General features: G+C 37.5%; 1 non-coding gene across 1 annotated transcript; it reads right to left on the bottom strand.

Annotated features, from left to right (window-relative positions):
* Positions 1-8,301: 8,301 nt before the first annotated feature.
* On the bottom strand, positions 8,302-8,409 carry LOC112792994 (small nucleolar RNA R71). Its single transcript, XR_003197709.1, has one exon. It is a non-coding gene; the product is annotated as a small nucleolar RNA R71 (small nucleolar RNA).
* Between the last annotated feature and the right edge of the window lie 12,289 nt (positions 8,410-20,698).

Genomic DNA, 20,698 nt, shown 5'->3' with positions numbered 1-20,698 from the left:
GTTTGAAGGAATGGATTCTTGAATTTTCTATCTTGAATTTGAATATCGTGTTATTGTTGATGATAGATTTTAAATCTAAATTTTTGTACCACTTTTTTGTATTAGTTTTGTTTGATTTTTTGAAATTAAAAAAATAATTGCTGTTGTGGGTTAAAAGGTGGGTAGTGAAAATTTAGATGGGGATTGGAAAAAATGGTGAAAGACACAGAACTTTTAAAAATTTTATTATAAACTAATTTTAAATTCAATTATTTATTTATAGCATTAATTTCAAAAGTTTTTTTTATTAAAGATAATTAAAACAAATTTCAATTAATTAAATTTGAAAATAAATTAAGATTCTTATCCAGTTTTATAATTATTGATTTATTTTTTATAATTAAATTATAATATTAGTAGTTATGAAATAATAAGAATTTTATATAACTTAATTTAAATAATTGATATTTTTACAATTTAATAATTGAAGTTTTAGGAATAAAGAAAATTAATTATAGTATATTATAATTTCAATTAGAGTACTTAATTTTAAATCAATTAGTATTTTAATACAACTAATAATATTCTTAAGTAATTTTAAGCATCAAATTAGATTTCAAAATTTATATTCTATGTCCCAATTTTATTAAAATTACCTTACTCAAATTAAACCCAAAATCTCCAAATTAAAATTCTAAACCTAATTTTGACCTAACCCTTATTTTGTTTCCTTTCCCGCCGCACATACCTTTTTTCCCATTTCCCTTATTCCATCAGTAAGCACACACAAACACACACACACGGAAGAGGATTGGAGAAGAAGAGAAGAGGAGGGTGAAATACTGCGCCGGCGCGCTGGGTCTCACCGCCGCCGTTGCGTCATTGTCGGACCCTGGAGGGAGAGAGAGCATTTGAGGAAGGAGCCAGGGGAGAGAGAGGCGAGTACGAGCCAGGATGCGCGAGAGGGAGCCGTCGTTGCTGGGTTATCGTTCTGTCTCGCCAGTATTGCCCAGTCGCCGCACCTTGCCTCCGTTGCCGCTGGAGCTTCGCCGTTTAGCCACCGTCAAAGCCAGGAGCCATCGTGTAGCCATCGTTGATGCTGTTCATGGTCGCCGTCGTCGTGCTGGGTATCGTCTCCGTCAAGCCCCGTCAAATAGGAAGCACTGCCGCCATGCCTCCATTGTCACTAAAGACGCCAGTTGTTGCTGCTGCTTGTGAGAGAGAAACACGTGAAACGGTGTTGTGAAGAGAGCTGTTTCTGCCACCATTGGAGCTCCGCTGCCGCTGATGCCATGGCTGCCGCACCTCTGGCCACCAAGAACGGTTCTATGGCCGGTGGGACCACCGACGAAACTTCTGTCGTATGGTTCAGTCAATATCCCTTAGCTATAGTAAGTATCTCTATCTCAGAACCTTTCCCGTTCATATCCCATTATGCGTTTTAAGATTTTTGTGATATTAATGCTTTTAGGATTAAGTTTTTGGGGCATATGTTGCCAGTAAGGACTGTTTTTGCTGCTACGGAAGTGAGCAAAGCTGTGGTTGAAGGTGCCAGTGATTTCGTGATAAGAGAAAAGGTTTTGTTGACGCGTTTAGGTTATGGTTTCAATTTGTCAAGGTAGGGATTTCTTTCTAAAACCTCAATTTATAATTTGGAATTATTATAAATAGATATTGGTGTGAGAAATACACTTTTTAGTGATTGTATAAGTCTTATGTATTGTCTAGCTGTTTTTGGATAATTATGATTATTTGGTTTAATGAATTATAGATTGGATTTGTTGATCAGACGACTGCTGAATCTATTTCTTTAAAGTTTTGGAAATGAGTTTGATTTGTTGAAAACAATTTGATTTTGGATTGGTTTGATTTGAAAATGGTTTGGTTGGGATCCGAAAAGGGTGGCAAAGTCCAAGTTTTAGGGGAGGTGCTGTCGAAATTTCTATAAAATTTGAGACTTTGTATGAAATGTTATTTTGAAAATACTGAATTATTCTTTGAATTGAATTATTGATAAATGAATTATGGTTGCACTTATTTTATTAAGAAAATTATTATATTTTGAATGTAATTTATTTAAGAAAAGAATTATGTTTTAAAGTCGATTTGAAGAGGAAAATACTTATGTTTTGGAATTTGATAAAGTAAGCAAATTTGAAGGAGTTTTAGTGGATTTAAAAAGAAACTTGAATTTCGAAACGGCTAATTTCACTCGACGACATTTTAGAACAAGTTTGAAGTATTTTAAAAAATTTTGATTTAGCAAAATTAAAACAATTTCTAAGCCTTTGCAAATGCTTCAGATTTATGAATGAAATTGAAAATTATTTTCGGTTTAAATGATTTGGTTTTGGTTTAAGTAAATTGGTTTTAAAATTGATTCGGAATATTTGAATACATGACCTGGTTTTAGTTTAAATTCTATTTCTTTATTTAAATCAAGAAGCTATGGTTTTAGAGGTTTTCAATGAATTTAAGGAATTGAGATACGTTGTTCTTCCCTAAAGTTCTGAGACTCTGGCGTGGGATTTTATTATCAAATCCTGATTTAGAATGAATGATTTTTGATGACTTTTGGAAAAGATTTATAATTGATATGATTTTGAAGATGTTGTCATTTTCGGAGAATTTTACCAAAAAGAATGGGTTTTAATTTTAAAGAAAAATTGATTTGAGAAATTGAAAACTGATGATGAGTTTGAGTATGTGATTGTGAAATGCGTTGTCCACCATTGTAGGGATTGTGGCAGTCTCCCGCCTACGTTCGGATGTGAGGGTTGTGGCAGTCTCCCGCTCACGTGAGATGCATTGATTTGGAAAGTCGTTATGCGCCTTTGGAAAGGGCTATAGCAGTCTCCCGCTTGTCGAGGTAGCGGTGTCGGCATAGGGGCTGAGGCAGTCTCCCGCCTACGTTGAGATGTGAAGCCTGTGGCAGTCTCCTGCTCACATAACCTTTCTGCTGCCAGAGTGAACTCAGGCACTATAACTCGAAAGAGTGTGCCAGGAACTATAACTCGTGGGGCACGAGATAAAGAAAGAGTGAGCAGGGCACTATATCCCTGGTCATGGCAGAAAGGCAACATCTTGAGGATGTTTCAGAATGACATTTTGAACCGACAAGTGATATCACGAGCCAACAGGATATACATTCATCATATACATCTGTGTGATATTGTTTGGGTGTGTATATTGTAACTGGTTTGCCTATGTGAATAATTTTGTTTAACTGCTAATTGTTATACTTGATATAATTGGTTTGTTTGTGTTTGAACCTCTCTACTTATGTTTGTAACTAAAATTGGTTAGATTGTGGTGAATTGAATGTTGATTGAGTTGTTGGGTCTAAGGCCGTGATTGATTATGTGATGAGTCAGAGACCATGATTGGTTTGAATTTTTGATTTAGTAAACTATGAAAAATCAAACTGGTTCGGTACAGACCTAATGAATCTATTCTTGGAACAATCTGGTCATTCATACTGTCTAGAAAAAACTTTTAATATTTTATACAAAAGGTTTTGGGTTTTGAAAAATAAACGGATTTCTCTTTTAAAAAGGGATTTTAGATTTTTAAATGTAAACCTTTGTTTTTTTTAAAGATATGTAAGGCAAACAACGATTACTGTACTCTGAAAACAGTTTTATTTTACGTATCTTATTATAGCAATTATGTAATCTTATAGTGAGAACCAGCGAGGATGATGTTCTCACTCTCCTACAGGTGTTTTCTTTTCAGGATATGGGTGAAAAAGTCACGAAAAGTTTATTTTGTTTCTGTTTAGATGTTGTATTGTATTGTTTAGATATTATGTTTTTCCCTCGCCTTTATCTTTACACTTTATATTTACACTTTTTGTAAGAGGGATATGATTTTTATGATGTAATACTTATAAGTCAATATTATATATATCCTGGTTAAGTATTGTAAATGGCTTGTGAGTATGTATTTATGTTTTCAACTAAAAGTCTTTTAAAAGGTTATACGGTTTTAAGTTTTAGCCAGGCTCCTATCTTAGTATTAAATATATTTAGAGTCGTCGTAATGTTCCAGCTATTGGAGTGGCGCAACCAGAAGCGTGACATTCTGATAGTGAGGGTGTTACATTGTGGTATCAGAGCAGTCCTTTCTGTAGAGCTTGAGGAATGGACTGACTATGCTTTAATTACAAACTCTTAACGTCTGTCATGTAGTAGGTCTTATCGAATGAGGAGAGTTAGAGCTTTATGCACTCGACTGTCTATTGAGTCTATCATTGCATACTTCCTGGTATTAAGTTTGCCCGACTTAATTCTAGTGACTTATGTATTTGAAAGCACTAAAAAATTATCATAGATGATATACGAGTTATAGGTAACACGAATCGTGGGTTTTGGGAAAACGTTAGAGGTTGAAGTTTGGAAGTCGAAGCTTTGAAGTTGGTACGAGTATAGTGTACGGATGTTAAGCACGTCGTTTTGACCCCATCCTGTTTTATAGCCTTTTTGCCACCTTGCTTTACCATCACATATTTGAACCATGTCATTTTTTGCATTGAGCCTGCCTTGTAACTTCTGCTTGTGATGAACGGATAATTTATACGCTTTTTGGCATTGTTTTTAGTATGTTTTTAGTATGTTTTAGTTAGTTTTTATTATATTTTTATTAGTTTTTAGTTAAAATTTACTTTTCTGGACTTTACTATGAGTTTGTGTGTTTTTCTGTGATTTCAGGTATTTTCTGGCTGAAATTGAGGGACCTGAGCAAAAATCTGATTCAGAGGCTGAAAAGGACTGCAGATGCTGTTGGATTCTAACCTCCCTGCACTCGAAGTGGATTTTCTGGAGCTACAGAAGCCCAATTGGCGCGCTCTCAATTGCGTTGGAAAGTAGACATCCTGGGCTTTTTCCAGCAATGTATAATAGTCCATACTTTGCCCAAGATGTGATGGCCCAAACAGGCGTTCCAAGTCAGCTCAAGAATTCTGGCGTAAAACGCCAGAACTGGCACAAGAATGGGAGTTAAACGCCCAAACTGGCACAAAAGCTGGCGTTTAACTCCAAGAAAAGTCTCTACACGAAAATGCTTCAATGCTCAGCCCAAGCACACACCAAGAGGGCCCGGAAGTGGATTTTTACGTCATTTACTCATTTTTGTAAACCCTAGGCTACTAGTTCTCTACAAATAGGACCTTTTACTATTGTATTTTCATCTTTTGATCACTTTAGATCTTAGGATCATCTTTGGACGTCTAGTTCTTAGATTATGGGAGGCTGGCCATTCAGCCATGCCTAGACCTTGTTCTTATGTATTTTCAACGTTGGAGTTTCTACACACCATAGATTAAGGTGTGGAGCTCTACTGTACCTCGAGTCTCAATGCAATTACTATTATTCTTCTATTCAATTCAGCTTATTCTTATTCTAAGATATCACTTGTTCCTCAACTTGATGAATGTGATGATCCGTGACACTCATCATCATTCTCACCTATGAACGTGTGCCTGACAACCACCTCCGTTCTACCTTAGATTGAGTGGATATCTCTTGGATTCCTTAATCAGAATCTTCGTGGTATAAGCTAGAATTGATGGCGGCATTCTTGAGAATCCGGAAGGTCTAAACCTTGTCTGTGGTATTCTGAGTAGGATTCAAGGATTGAATGACTGTGACGAGCTTCAAACTCGCGATGTGGGGCGTTAGTGACAGACGCAAAAGAATCACTGGATTCTATTCCGACATGATCGAGAACTGACAGATGAATAGCCGTGCTGTGACAAAGCGCGTTGAACATTTTCATTGAGAGGACGGGACTGTAGCCATTGACAACGGTGATGCCCAACATACAGCTTGCCATGGAAAGGAGTAAGAAGGATTGGATAAAGACAGTAGGAAAGCAGAGAGACGGAAGGGACAAAGCATCTCCATACGCTTATCTGAAATTCTCACCAATGAATTGCATAAGTATCTCTATCTTTATTTTATGTTTTATTCATCTTTTAATTATCAATCCTCCATAACCATTTGAATCCGCCTGACTGAGATTTACAAGATGACCATAGCTTGCTTCATACCAACAATCTCCGTGGGATCCACCCTTACTCGCGTAAGGTTTATTACTTGGACGACCCAGTGCACTTGCTGGTTAGTTGTGCGAAGTTGTGATAAAGCGTTGAGATTGCAATTGTGCGTACCATGTTGATGGCGCCATTGATGATCATAATTTCGTGCACCAAGTTTTTGGCGCCGTTGCCAGGGATTGTTTGAGTTTGGACAACTGACGGTTCATCTTGTTGCTTAGATTAGGTATTTTTCTTCAGAATTTTTAAGAATGAATTCTAGAGTTTCAAGGTGATGTACTTATCATCACCAAAGCTGATTGATTCTCATCAATTTAGCTCTTGAATGCAATGTCCTGCTGAAGCTTGGCTAGCCATGTCTAATTTCTTTAGATTGAAGCTTTAGACTAACATTGCATGATTCTTGGAATTCTTATTAAAAATTTTGAATCTCTTTATTTTCTTTTCCATATAATTTTCGAAAAAACCAAAAAAATTTACAAAATCATAAAAACCAAAAATATTTCTTGTTTGAGTCTAGTGTCTCATTTTAAGTTTGGTGTCAATTGCATGTTTCTATTCTTCTTGCGTTTTTCGAATTCATTCATGTGTCTTCATTGATCTTCAAGTTGTTCTTGATGATTTACTTGCTCTGATCTTTAAATTCTCTTGTCTTGAGTGTTTTGTTGTTTCTCATATGCATTCTCAACTTGTTAGTGTCAGTAGTATACAAACTTCTATGTTTGGTGTCTTGCATGCATTGTTTATTTGATTTTAGTTTCATTTTGATTATTCCTCATTATTAAAAATCCAAAAAAATTTTAAATTTGTGTCTTTTCAAGTCAATAATACAGAGAATTGAAGATTTAGAACATACAGCAGAGGAATTACACAGAAAAAGCTGGGCATTCAAAATGCCCAGTGAAGAAGGAAAACTGGCGTTTAAACGCCAGCTAGGGCACATGGTTGGGCGTTTAACGCCCAAAAGGGTAGCATTTTGGGTGTTAAACGCCAGAATGAATACCATTCTAGGCGTTTAACGCCAGGATGGCACAAGAGGGAAGATTCTGTTTTTTAATTCAAATTTTTTTCAAGTTTCCATAATTTTTCAAAATCAAATCTTTTTCAAACCATATCTTTTCAATCATATCTTTTCAAAATCAATTTCTTTCCATTTTCAAAAATACTTGCTAACAATTAATGATTTGATTCAACATTTCAAGTATGTTGCCTTTTCTGTTGAGAAAGGTTTAATGTTTGAATCATATCTTTTCTTGTTAGCCAAGTCATTAATTTAAAAAAAAATCAAATCTTTTTAAATTATTTTTCAATCATATCTTTTCAATCATATCTTTTTAAAACCATAACTTTTCAATCATATCTTATTAATCACATCTTTTTCAAAATAGTTTTCAATCATATCTTTTTGCTTTCTAATTTTAAAATCTTTTTCAAAAATCACTTTATTTCTTTCTCAATCTTAGTTTTCGAAAATCATCAATCAAATTTTAAAAATTTCTTTTAATTGTTTCAAAATATTTTACTTTAATTTCAAAAATTCTTCCCCTCTTCTCACATCCTTCCATTTATGAACTAACACTCCTCCTCAATGCACAATTCGAACTCTATCTTTCTAAGTTCGAATTCTTCTACCTATTCCTTATATTTTTCTTTTTCTCTGACACCTCAAGAAATCTCTATACTGTGATATAGAGGATTCCATATTTTCTTGTTCTCTTCTCTTTCATATGAGCAGGAGCAAAGACAAAAGCATTCTTGTTGAGGCTGACCCTGAACCTGAAAGGACCTTGAAGCGAAAGCTAAGAGAAGCTAAAGCACAACTCTCTGTAGAGGACCTAACAGAATTCTTCAAAGAAGAAGACATGGCAGCCGAAAACAACAAAAATGCCAACAATGTAAGGAAGGTGCTAGGTGACTTTACTGTACCTACTCCCGACTTCTATGGGAGAAGCATCTCTATCCCTGCCATTGGAGCAAACAACTTTGAGCTTAAGCCTCAATTAGTTTCTCTAATGCAACATAATTGCAAGTTCCATGGACTTCCATTGGAAGATCCTCATCAGTTTTTAGCTGAATTCTTGCAAATCTGTGACACTGTCAAGACCAATGGGGTTGACCCTGAGGTCTACAGACTCATGCTATTCCCTTTTGCTGTAAGAGACAGAGCTAGGATATGGTTGGACTCACAACCTAAAAAAAGCTTGAACTCTTGGGAAAAGCTAGTCAATGCCTTCTTGGCAAAGTTCTTTCCACCTCAAAAATTGAGTAAGCTTAGAGTGGAAGTCCAAACCTTCAGACAGAAGGAAGGTGAATCCCTCTATGAAGCTTGGGAAAGATACAAACAATTGATCAGAAAGTGTCCTTCTGACATGCTTTCTGAATGGAGCATCATAGGTATCTTCTATGATGGTCTTTCTGAACTGTCCAAGATGTCATTGAACAGCTCTGCTGGAGGATCTCTTCATCTGAAGAAGACGCCTGCAGAAGCTCAAGAACTCAATGAAATGGTTGCAAATAACCAATTCATGTACACTTCTGAAAAGAATCCTGTGAGCAATAGGATGAATCAAAAGAAAGGAGTTCTTGAGATTGATACTCTGAATGCCATATTGGCTCAGAACAAAATATTGACTCAGCAAGTCAATATGATTTCTCAGAGTCTGTGGAATGCAAGTTGCACCAGGCAGTGCTAAGGACACTTCATCTGAAGAAGAAGCTCATGATCCTGAGAACCTTTCAATGGAAGAGGTGAATTACATAGGAGAACCCTATGGAAACACCTATAATCCTTCATGGAGAAATCACCCAAATCTCTCATGGAAGGATCAACAGAGACATTAACAAGGTTTCAACAACAATAATGGTGGAAGAAACAGGTTTAGCAATGGCAAGCCTTTTCCATCATCTTCTCAGCAACGGACAGAGAATTCTAAGCAGAGCCACTCTGACTTAGCAACCATGCTCTCTGATCTAATCAAAACCACTCAAAGTTTCATGACTGAAACAAGGTCCTCCATTAGAAACTTGGAGGCACAAGTGGGTCAGCTGAGTAAGAAAGTTACTGAACTCCCTCCTAGTACTCTTCCAAGCAATACAGAAGAGAATCCAAAAGGAGAGTGTAAGGCCATCAACATGGCCGAATTTGGAGAGGAGAAAGAGGCAGTGAGCGCCACTGAGGAAGACCTCAATGGACGTCCACTGGCCTCCAATGAGTTCCCTAATGAGGAACCATGGGAATCTGAGGCTCACACAGAGACCATAGAGATTCCATTGGATTTACTTCTGCCATTCATGAGCTCTGATGAGTATTCTTCCTCTGAAGAGTAATTTGCTAAATACCTTGGAGCAATCATGAAGTTAAATGACAAGTTATTTGGTAATGAGACTTGGGAGGATGAACCTCCTTTTCTCACCAAAGAACTGGATGACTTGACTAGACAGAGACTACCTCAAAAGAGACAGGACCCTGGGAAGTTCTCAATACCTTGTACAGTAGGCACCATGACCTTCAAGAAGGCTCTATGTGACCTAGGGTCAAGCATAAACCTCATGCCTCTCTCTGTAATGGAGAAGCTAGGGATCTTTGAGGTACAAGCTGCAAGAATCTCACTAGAGATGGCAGACAATTCAAGAAAACAAGCTTATGGACTTGTAGAGGATGTTCTGGTAAAGATTGAAAACCATTACATCCCTGCTGATTTCATAGTCCTAGAGACTGGGAAGTGCATGGATGAATCCATCATCCTTGGCAGACCCTTCCTAGCCACAGCAAAAGCTGTGATTGATGTTGACAGAGGAGAATTGATCATTCAAGTGAATGAAGAATCCATTGTGTTTAAGGCTCAAGGATACCCCTCTGTAACCATGGAGAGAAAGCATGAAGAGCTTCCCTCAAAACAGAGTCAAACAGAGCCCCCACAGTCAAACTTTATGTTTGGTGTTGGGAGGCCACAACCAACTTCTAAGTTTGGTGTTGAACCCCCACATTCAAACTCTAAGTTTGGTGTTGGGAGGTTCCAACATTGCTCTGAGTATCTATGAGGCTCCATGAGAGCCCACTGTCAAGCTACTGACATTAAAGAAGCACTTGTTGGGAGGCAACCCAATGTTATATTTATCTATTTTCCTTTGTTATTTTATGTTTTTTATAGGTTGATGATCATGGAAAGTCACAAAATCAATTGAAAAAAGCAAAAACAGAATGAAAAATAGAAAGAAAAATAACACACCCTGGAGGAAAACTTGCTGGCGTTTAAACGCCAGTAAGGGCAGCAAATGGGCGTTTAACACCCAGTCTGGCACCATTCTGGGCGTTTAACGCCAGAAAGGGGCACCAGACTGGCGTTAAACGCCAGGAAGAGGCAAGAAGCTGGGGGCACCAGCCCGGCGTTTAACGCCAGAATTGGCAAAAAGAGCATTTTTGCTCGCCACTTGGTGTAGGGATGAATTTTCCTTGACACCTCAGGATCTGTGGACCCCACAGGATCCCCACCTACCCCACCACTCTCTCTCTTCTTCACCCATTCACCAATCACCTCAACACCTCTTCCCCAAAAATCCCTCACCTATCAAATTCCACTATTCTCTTCACCACTCACATCCATCCTTCATAAAACCCCACCTACCTCACCATTCAAATTCAAACCACTTTCCCTCCCAAACCCACCTATTATGGCCGAACCATACACCCCCTCTCCACTCATATATAAACCCATCTTCACTCCTTCATTTTCACACAACCTAAACACTACTTCTCCCCCTTGGCCGAACCACAAAGCCACCTCCATCTCCTCTATTTCTTCTTCCTCTACTCTCTTCTTTCTTCTTTTGCTCGAGGACGAGCAAACTTTCTAAGTTTGGTGTGGTAAAAGCATTGCTTTTTGTTTTTCCATAACCATTTATGGCATCTAAGGCTGGAGAAACCTCTAGAAAGAGGAAAGGGAAGGCAAAAGCTTCCACCTCTGAGTCATGGGAGATGGAGAGATTCATCTCAAGGGTGCATCAAGACCACTTCTATGAAGTTGTGGCCATGAATAAGGTGATTCCCGAGGTCCCTTTCAAACTCAAAAAGAGTGAATATCCGGAGATCCGACTTGAGATCCAAAGGAGAGGTTGGGAAGTTCTTACCAACCCCATTCAACAAGTCGGAATCTTAATGGTTCAAGAGTTATATGCCAATGCATGGATCACCAAGAACCATGATCAAAGTGTGAACCCGGACCCAAAGAATTGGCTTACAATGGTTCGGGGGAAATGCTTAAATTTTAGTCCGGAAAATGTAAGGTTGGCATTCAACTTGCCCATGATGCAAGGAGATGAACAGCCTTACACTAGAAGGGTCAACTTTGATCAAAGGTTGGACCAAGTCCTCATAGACATTTGTGAAGAGGGCGCTCAATGGAAGAGAAATTCAAGAGGGAAGCCGGTTCAACTGAGAAGGCATGACCTCAAGCCCGTGGCTAGGGGATGGTTGGAGTTTATCCAACGCTCAATCATTCCCACTAGCAACCGGTCTGAAGTTACTATAGACCGGGCTATCATGATTCATAGCATCATGATTGGAGAGGAAGTAGAAGTTCATGAGGTTATATCCCAAGAACTTTATAAGGTGGTGGACAAGTCCTCTACCTTGGCAAGGTTAGCCTTCCCTCATCTCATTTGTCACCTCTGTTATTTAGTCGGAATTGATATAGAGGGAGACATCCTCATTGATGAGGACAAGCCCATCACTAAGAAAAGGATGGAGCAAACAAGAGATCCCACTCATCATGAAATCCCTGAGATTCCTAAAGGGATGCACTTTCCTCCACAAAACTATTGGGAGAAAATCAACACCTCCCTAGGAGAATTGAGTTCCAACATGGGACAATTAAGGGTGGAGCACCAAGAACATTCCATTCTCCTCCATGAAATTAGAGAAGATCAAAGAATCATGAGAGAGGAGCAACAAAGGCAAGGAAGAGACATTGAGGAGCTCAAGCACTCCATAAGATCTTCAAGAGGAAGAACAAACCGCCATCACTAAGGTGGACCCGTTCTTTAATTTCCTTGTTCTTTATTTTCCTGTTTTTCGAATTTTTATGCTTATGTTTATCTATGTTTGTGTCTTATTACATGATCATTAGTGTCTTAGTGTCTATGCCTTAAAGTTATGAATGTCCTATGAATCCATCACCTTTCTTAAATGAAAAATGTTCTTAATTGAAAAAAGAGAAGAATTGCATGAATTTTGAATTTTATAATAGATTAATTATTTTGATGTGGTGGCAATACTTTTGACTTCTGAATGTATGCTTGAACAGTGCATATGTCTTTTGAATTTGTTGTTCATGAATGTGGGCTCTTGAAAGAATGATAAAAAAGGAGACATGTTACTGAGGATCTGAAAAATCATAAAAATGATTCTTGAAGCAAGAAAAAGCAGTGAATACAAAAGAAAATAATAATATAATAAAGTCATGATCCAAGGCAAAAAGACTGTGCTTAAGAACCCTGGACACCTCTAATTGGGAACTCTAGCAAAGCTGAGTCACAATCTGAAAAGATTCACCCAGTTATGTGTTTGTGGCATGTATGTATCCGGTGGTAATACTGGAAGACAGAGTGCTTTGGGCCACGGCCAAGACTCATAAAGTAGCTATGTTCAAGAATCATCATACTTAACTAGGAAAATCAATAACACTATCTGGATTCTGAGTTCCTATAGAAGCCTATCATTCTGAATTTCAAAGGATAAAGTGAGATGCCAAAACTGTTCAGAGGCAAAAAGCTAAAAGCCCCGCTCATCTAATTAATACTGATCTTTATAGATCTTTATTTTATGTTTTATTCATCTTTTAATTATCAATCCTCCATAACCATTTGAATCCGCCAGACTGAGATTTACAAGATGACCATAGCTTGCTTCATACCAACAATCTCCGTGGGATCGACCCTTACTCGCGTAAGGTTTATTACTTGGATGACCTAGTGCACTTGCTGGTTAATTGTGCGAAGTTGTGATAAAGAGTTGAGATTGCAATTGTGCGTACCATGTTGATGGCGCCATTGATGATCACAATTTCGTGCACCAGCTTGCAAACACACCTCTACCCTTATATCTTTATACCATCTGAAAATACTAGTATTTGAAAACTGTATGTATACACATGCTGAGATATTTTTTCCTTTTCCTTAAATGTGTTCAAAAGTTAAGTGTTATGAAATCTCTTTCGTTTTATATCAGTTTTCGAGGACAAAAACTTTTATAAGGTGGGTAGAATGTAAGACCCAAAACTTTTGAAAATTTTATTATAAACTAATTTCAAATTTAATTATTCAGTTATAACTTTAATTTCATATTGAATTTAAAATAAATTAAGATTCTTATTCGTTTTTATAATAATTGAGTTATTTTCTGTAATTAAATTATAACATTAGTAGTTATGAAATAATAATAAATTTATATGACTTAATTTAAATAATTGATATTTTTACAATTTAATACTTGAAGTTTTAGGAATAAAGAATATTATTACATTACATTATAATTTCAATTAGAGTATTTGATTTCAAATCAATTAGTATTTTGATACAACCAATAATATTTTTAAGTAATTTTAAGAATTAAATTAGATTTCAAAATTTATATTCTATGTCCCAATTTTATTAAAATTATCCTACTCAAATTAAACCGAAAATTCCCAAATTAAAATTTGAAACCTGATTTTGACCTATCCCTAATTTTTTCCCCTTTCCCGCCGTACACCCCTTTTCCCCCATTTCCCTTATTCCATCAGTAAGCACACACACACATGAGAGAGAGGAAGATGATCGGAGAAGAAGAGAAGAGGAGAGGGAAAGACCGCGCCGGCGCGCTGGGCATCACCGCCACCGTCGTGCCATCGTTAGACCGTGGAGGGAGAGAGAGCGTTCACCGAAGAAGCTAGGGGAGAAAGAGGCGAGCGCGAGCCAGAACGTGCTACAGGGAGCCGCCACTGTTAGGTTGTCATTCTGCCTCGCTGCCATTGGAGCCACTGTCACCCAATTGCCGCACTTTGCCTCCGTCGCACTGGAGCTTCGCCGTTCTGCCGCGGTTAAAACCAGGAGCCATCGCGTTGCCATCGTTAATGCTGGTCAGGGTTGTTGTTTTCGTACTGGGCATAGTTGCCATCACTGTCACGCCACGTCGGAAAGGAAGCGCTGTCGCCGTGCCTCCATTGTCACTGAAAATGCCGGTTGTCGCTGCTACTTCTGAGAGAGAAGCGCGTGAAATGGTGCTGTGAAGAGGGCTATTTCTTCCACCATTGGAGTTCCGCTGCCGCTGATGCCATGGCCGCCACACCTCTGGCCACCGAGAACAGTTTTGTGGCCGCTGGGACCACCACCGAAGCTTCTTTCATTTGGTTCAGTCAGTATCCCCTGGTTACAATAAGTATCTTTGTCTCGAAACCTTCCCCGTTCATATCCTGTAATGCGTTTTAAGGTTTTTGCGATATTAATGTTTTTAGGATTAAGTTATCGGGGCCGCATGTTGCGAGTATGGACTGTTTCTATTACTGCAGAAGTGAGCGAAGCTGTGGTTGAAGCTGCCAGTGATTTCAGGCTGAGAGAAAAGGTTCCGTTGATGCATTTGGGTTATGGTTTCGATTTGTCGAGGTATGGGTTTTTTTAAACTCAATTTTATAATTTGGAATTGTTATAAATAGATATTGGTGTAAGAAATACAACTTTTAGTGATTGTATAAGTGTTATATATTGTGTGGCTGATTTTGGATAATTATGATTGTTTGGTTGCTTGAATTATAGTGTGGATTTGTTGAACGGACGGTTGCTGAATCTGTTTCTTTAAAGTTTTGTAAATGAGTTTGATTTGTTGAAAACAATTTAATTTTGGATTGGTTTAATTTAGAATGGTTTGGTTGGGAGCCGAAAATGGTGGCAAAGTCCAAGTTTTAGGGGAGGTGCTATCGAAATTTCTATAAAATCCGAGACTTTGTTTGAAACGTTATTTTGAAAATACTGAATTATGCTTTGAATTGAATTACTGATAAATGAATTAAGTTTGATCTTATTTTATTAAGAAAATTATTATATTTCAAATGTAATTTATTTAAGAAAAGAATTATCTTTTAAAGTCGATTTGAAGAGAAAAATACTTATGTTTTGGAATTTGATTAAGTAAGCAGATTTGAAGGAGTTTCAGTGGATTTAAAAAGAAACTTGAATTTCGATTAACTAATTTCACTTGACGACGTTTTAGGAAAAGTTTAAAGTATTTTCAAAACCTTTGATTTATCAAAACTAAAACAATTTTCGAGCCTTTGGAAACGCTTCAGATTTAAGAATGAATTGAAATTTGTTTTTGATTTAAATGATTTGGTTTTGGTTTAAGTAAGTTGGTTTTGAAACTGGTTCGGAATATTTGGATACATCACTTGGTTTTGGATTAAATTCTATTTATTTATTTAAATCAAGAAGCTAAGGTTTTATAGGTTTTCAAGGAATTTAAGAATTTGAGATAGGTTGTTCTCCTGTAATGTTTTGAGACTATGGTGTGGGATTTTATTACCAAATTCTAATTTAGAATGAATAATTTTCGATGACTTTTGGAAGAGATTTATAACTCATATGATTTTGAAGATGTTGCCATTTTCGGAGAATGTTACAAAAAAGAATGGGTTTTGATTTAAAAAAAATTGATTTGAGATATTGGAAACTGATAATGTGTTTGAGTATGTGATTGTGAAATGCGTTGTTGACCACATAGGGGCTGTGAAAGTCTCCCGCCTACATTCACATGTGAGAGTTGTGGCAGTATCCCGCTCACATGACATGCATTGATTTGGAAAGTCGCTATGCTCCTTTGGCAAGGGCTATGGCAGTCTCCCACTTGTCGAGGTAGTGGTGCCGACATAGGAGCTGAGGCAGTCTCCCAATTACGTTGAGATGTGAGGGCTGTGGCAGTCTCCCGCTCACATAACCTTTCTGCTGCCAGAGTGAACTCAGGCACTATAACCCAAAAGAGTGTGCCGAGCACTATAACTCGTGGGGCGCAAGATAAAGAAAGAGTGAGCAGGGCACTATATCCCTGGTCGTGGCAGAAAGGCAACATCCCAGGAATGTGTCGGGTTTGCATTTTAAACTGATAAGTGATATCATGAGCCAATATGATAGACATTCATCATATGCATCTATGTGACATTATTTGGGTATGTATATTGTAATTGGTTTGCCTATGTGAAAAATTATGTTTAACTGCTAATTGCTATAATTGATGTAATTGCTTTGTTTGTGTTTGAACCTCTCTACTTGTGTTTGTAAATGAAATTGGTTGGATTGTGGTGAATTGATTGTTGATTGAGTTGTTTATGCCTGAGGCTGTGATTGATTATGTTATAGGCCGGAGGCCATGATTGGTTTGAGTTTTTGGTTTAGTAAAGTATGAAAAATCAAAATGGTTCAGTATAGACTTAATGAACCTATACTTGGAACAGCTTGGTCATTCATACTGTCTAGGAAAACTTTTAATATTGGATACAAAAGGTTTTGGGTTTTGAAGAATAAACGGATTTCTCTTTTAAAAAGGGATTTCAGATTTTTCAATGTAAACCTTTGTTTTTTTTAAGGATATGTAAGGCGAACAATGATCACTGTACTATGAAAACAGTTTTATTTTACGTATCTTATTATAGCAATTCTGTAACCCTATAGTGAGAACCAGTGAGGGCGATGTTCTCACTCCCCTACAGGTGTTTCCTTTTCAGGATATGGGCGAAGAAGTCACGAAAAGTTTATTACGTTTCTGTTTAGATGTTGCATTGTATTATTTAGATATTATGTTTTTCCCTCACCTTTATCTTTACACTTTTTATAAGAGGGATATGATTCGTATTATGTAATGCTTGAAAGTCAATATTATATATATATATATATATATATATATATATATATATATAATATTCTGGTTAAGTGTTGTATATGGTTTGTGAGTATGTATTTATGTTTTCAACTAAAAGTCTTTTAAAAAGTTATACGATTTTAAGTTTTAGCCAAGCTCCTATCTTAGTATTAAATATATTTAGAGTCGTTGTAATGTTCGAGCTATTATAGTGGCATAGCCGGAAGCGTGACATTCTGATAGTGAGGGTGTTACATTATGGTATCAGAGCAGTCCTTCCTGTAGAGTCTGAGGAATGGACTGACTACGCTTCAATTGCATACTCTGAGCATCTTTCTTGTAGTAGGTCTTGTCGAATGATGAGAATTAGAGATTTATGAACACGACTTTATATTGATTAATGTCGTTAGTCTATCATTGCATACTTCCTGGTATTAAGTTTGGCTAGCTTAATACTAGTGACTTATGTATATGGAAGCACTAATGGATTATCATAGATGATATACGAGTTATAGGTAACACGAATCGTGGGTTTTGGGAAAACGCTAGAGGTTGAAGTTTGGAAGTCGAAGCTTTGAAGTTGATACGAGAATAGTGTAAGGATGTTAAGCACGTCGTTTTAACCACATCCTGTTTTATAGCCTTTTTGCCGCCATGCTTTAACATCACATGTTTGAATAATGTCATCTTTTGCATTGAGCCTACCTTGTAACTTCTGCTTGCAATCACACTTCTACCCTTATATCTTTATATCATCTGAAAATCCTTGTATTTGAAAACTGTTTGTATACCTATGCTGAGATTTTTTTGTTTTTTCCTTAAATGTGTTCAAAAGTGAAGTGTTATGAAATCTCTTTCGTTTTGTATCAATTTTCGAGGACAAAAATTTTTATAAGGTGAGTAGAATGTAAGACCCATAACTTTTGAAAATTTTATTATAAACTAATTTCAAATTCAATTATTTATTTACAGCTTTAATTTCAGAAATTTCTTTATTAAAGATAATTGAAACAAATTTTGATTAATTGAATTTGAAATAAATTAATATTCTTATCCAGTTTTATAATTATTAAGTTATTTTCTGTAATTAAATTATAACATTAGTAGTTATGAAATAATAAGAATTTTATATGACTTAATTTAAATAATTGATATTTTTACAATTTAATACTTGAAGTTTTAGGAATTAAAGAAAATTAGTTATATTACGTTATAATTTCAATTAGAGTATTTGATTTCAAATCAATTAGTATTTTGATACAACCAATAATATTCTTAAGTAATTTTAAAGATTTTAAAATTTATATTCTATGTCCCAATTTTATTAAAATTACCCTACTCAAATTAAACTCCAAATCCCCAAATTAAAATTCTAAACCGAATTTTGACCTAACCCTAATTTTTTTTCCTTTCCCGCCGCACACCCATCTTTCCCCCATTTCCTTTATTCCATCAGTAAGCACGCACACACACATGGGAGAAAGGAAGAGGATTGGAGAAGAAGAGAAGAGGAAGGGGATGGACCGCACCAACGCACTGGGCCTTATCGCCATCATCGGACCAAGGAGAGAGAGAGAGCATTTATGGAAGGATTTAAGGGAGAGAGAGGCGAGCACGAGCCAGGACACGTAAGAGGGAGCCGTCGCTGCTGGGTTGTCGTTCTGCCTCGCTGCCGTTGGAGCTAGTGTCGCCTAGTCGTCGCACCTTGCCTCCATCGCCGCTGGAGCTTTTCCGTCGTTGATTCTGGTCAGGGTTGTTGTCATCGTGCTGGGCATCGCTGCCGTCACCGTCAAGTGATGTAGGAGAGGTAGCGCTGCTGCCGTGCCTCCATTGTCACTGAAGACGCCGGTTGTCGTTGCTTCTTGTGAGAGAGAAGCGTGTGAAGGGGTGCTGTGAAGAGGGCTGTTTATGCCACCATTGGTGCTCCGTTGCCGCTGATGCCATGGCTGCCGCACCTCTGGCCACCGAGAATGGTTCTGTGGCCGCTGGGGCCACCGTCGAAGCTTGTGTCATTTGGTTCAGTCAATTTCCCTTAGTTAAAATAAATATCTTTCTCTCGAAACCTTCCCTGTTCGTATCCTGTTATGCATTATAAGGTTTTCGCGATATTAATATTTTTAGGATTAAGTTATCGGGGCTGCATGTTGCGAGTAAGAATCGTTTCTGCTGCTGTGGAAGTGAGCAAAGCTGTTGTTAAAGTTGCCGGTGATTTCGTGCTGAGAGAAAAGGTTCCGTTGACGGGTTTGGGTTATGGTTTTAATTTGTTGAGGTAGGGTGAAATACGAGAATTTATCGTCGATCTATATTTTCACAAAGTAGAATTCCATCGTTAAAAGTATAGTCTAGACCAACAATTAATTCCCACATCAAATGTTCTAAATTCAAATTATAATAACCGAGATCAAGAGTACTTCAACCTCAGGTCGTTCTCCATAGGAGTTGCAATGATTGTACATTTATTGGCTAAGAGAGAGCATGGGAAATTGTGAATGCAAGCAAGAGAGCAAGAAATGTAAAAAGCAATGAAGTAACTTAGCATAAAAGAAAGCAAAAGTCAAAGCAAGTAAAAACAATGAAAATAGAAATTAAATGCTAAAAGGGACTCTTGGCAAAAATTGGGTAATTGGGGATTCCTATCCTAGTTGTAGACCACTGGTGCACGAAATTGTGATCATCAATGGCGCCGTCAACATGGTACGCTCAATTGCATTCTCAACTATTTATCACAACTTCGCACAACTAACCAGCAAGTGTACTGGGTCGTCCAAGTAATAAACCTTACGCGAGTAAGGGTCGATCCCACGGAGATTGTTGGTATGAAGCAAGCTATGGTCACCTTGTAAATCTCAGTCAGGAAGATTCAAATGGTTATGGATGATATACGAATAAAGCATAAAATAAAGATAGAGACACTTATGTAATTCATTGGTGAGAACTTCAGATAAGCGAATGGAGATGCTTTGTCCCTTCCGTCTCTCTGCTTTCCTACTGTCTTCATCCAATCCTTCTTACTCCTTTCCATGGCAAGCTGTATGTTGGGCATCACCGTTGTCAGTGGCTACAATCCCGTCCTCTCAGTGAAAATGTTCAACGCACCATGTCACGGCACGGCTAATCATCTGTCGGTTCTCAATCAGGTTGGAATAGAATCCATTGATTCTTTTGCGTCTGTCACTAACGCCCAGCCTTCAGGAGTTTGAAGCTCGTCACAGTCATTCAATCATTGAATCCTACTCAGAATACCACAGACAAGGTTTAGACCTTCCGGATTCTCTTGAATGCCGCCATCAATTCTAGCTTATACCACGAAGATTCCGATCAAGGGATCCAAGAGATAAACATTCAAGCCTTGTTTGCTTGTAGAACAGAAGTGGTTGTCAGGCACTCGTTCATAAGTGAGAATGATGATGAGTGTCACATAATCATCACATTCATCATGTTCTTGGGTGCAAATGAATATCTTAGAACAAGAATAAGTAGAATTGAATAGAAGAACAATAGTAATTGCATTAATACTCGAGGTACAGCAGAGCTCCACACCTTAATCTATGGTGTGTAGAAACTCCACCGTTGAAAATACATAAGAACAAGGTCCAGGCATGGCCGAGAGGCCAGCCTCCCACTAATCTATGAACTAGACATCCAAAGATGATCTAAGGATCTAAAGTGATCAAAAGATGAAAATACAATAGTAAAAGGTCCTATTTGTAGAGAACTAGTAGCCTAGGGTTTACAGAGATGAGTGCTTGGTGTGTGCTTGGGCTGAGCATTGAAGCATTTTCGTG

The sequence above is a fragment of the Arachis hypogaea genome, chromosome 3 (assembly GCF_003086295.3).
Source record: "Arachis hypogaea cultivar Tifrunner chromosome 3, arahy.Tifrunner.gnm2.J5K5, whole genome shotgun sequence".
NCBI lineage: Eukaryota > Viridiplantae > Streptophyta > Magnoliopsida > Fabales > Fabaceae > Arachis > Arachis hypogaea.
The sequence above is the reverse complement of the archived record's forward strand: the minus strand, read 5'-3'. Positions and strand labels throughout refer to the sequence as shown.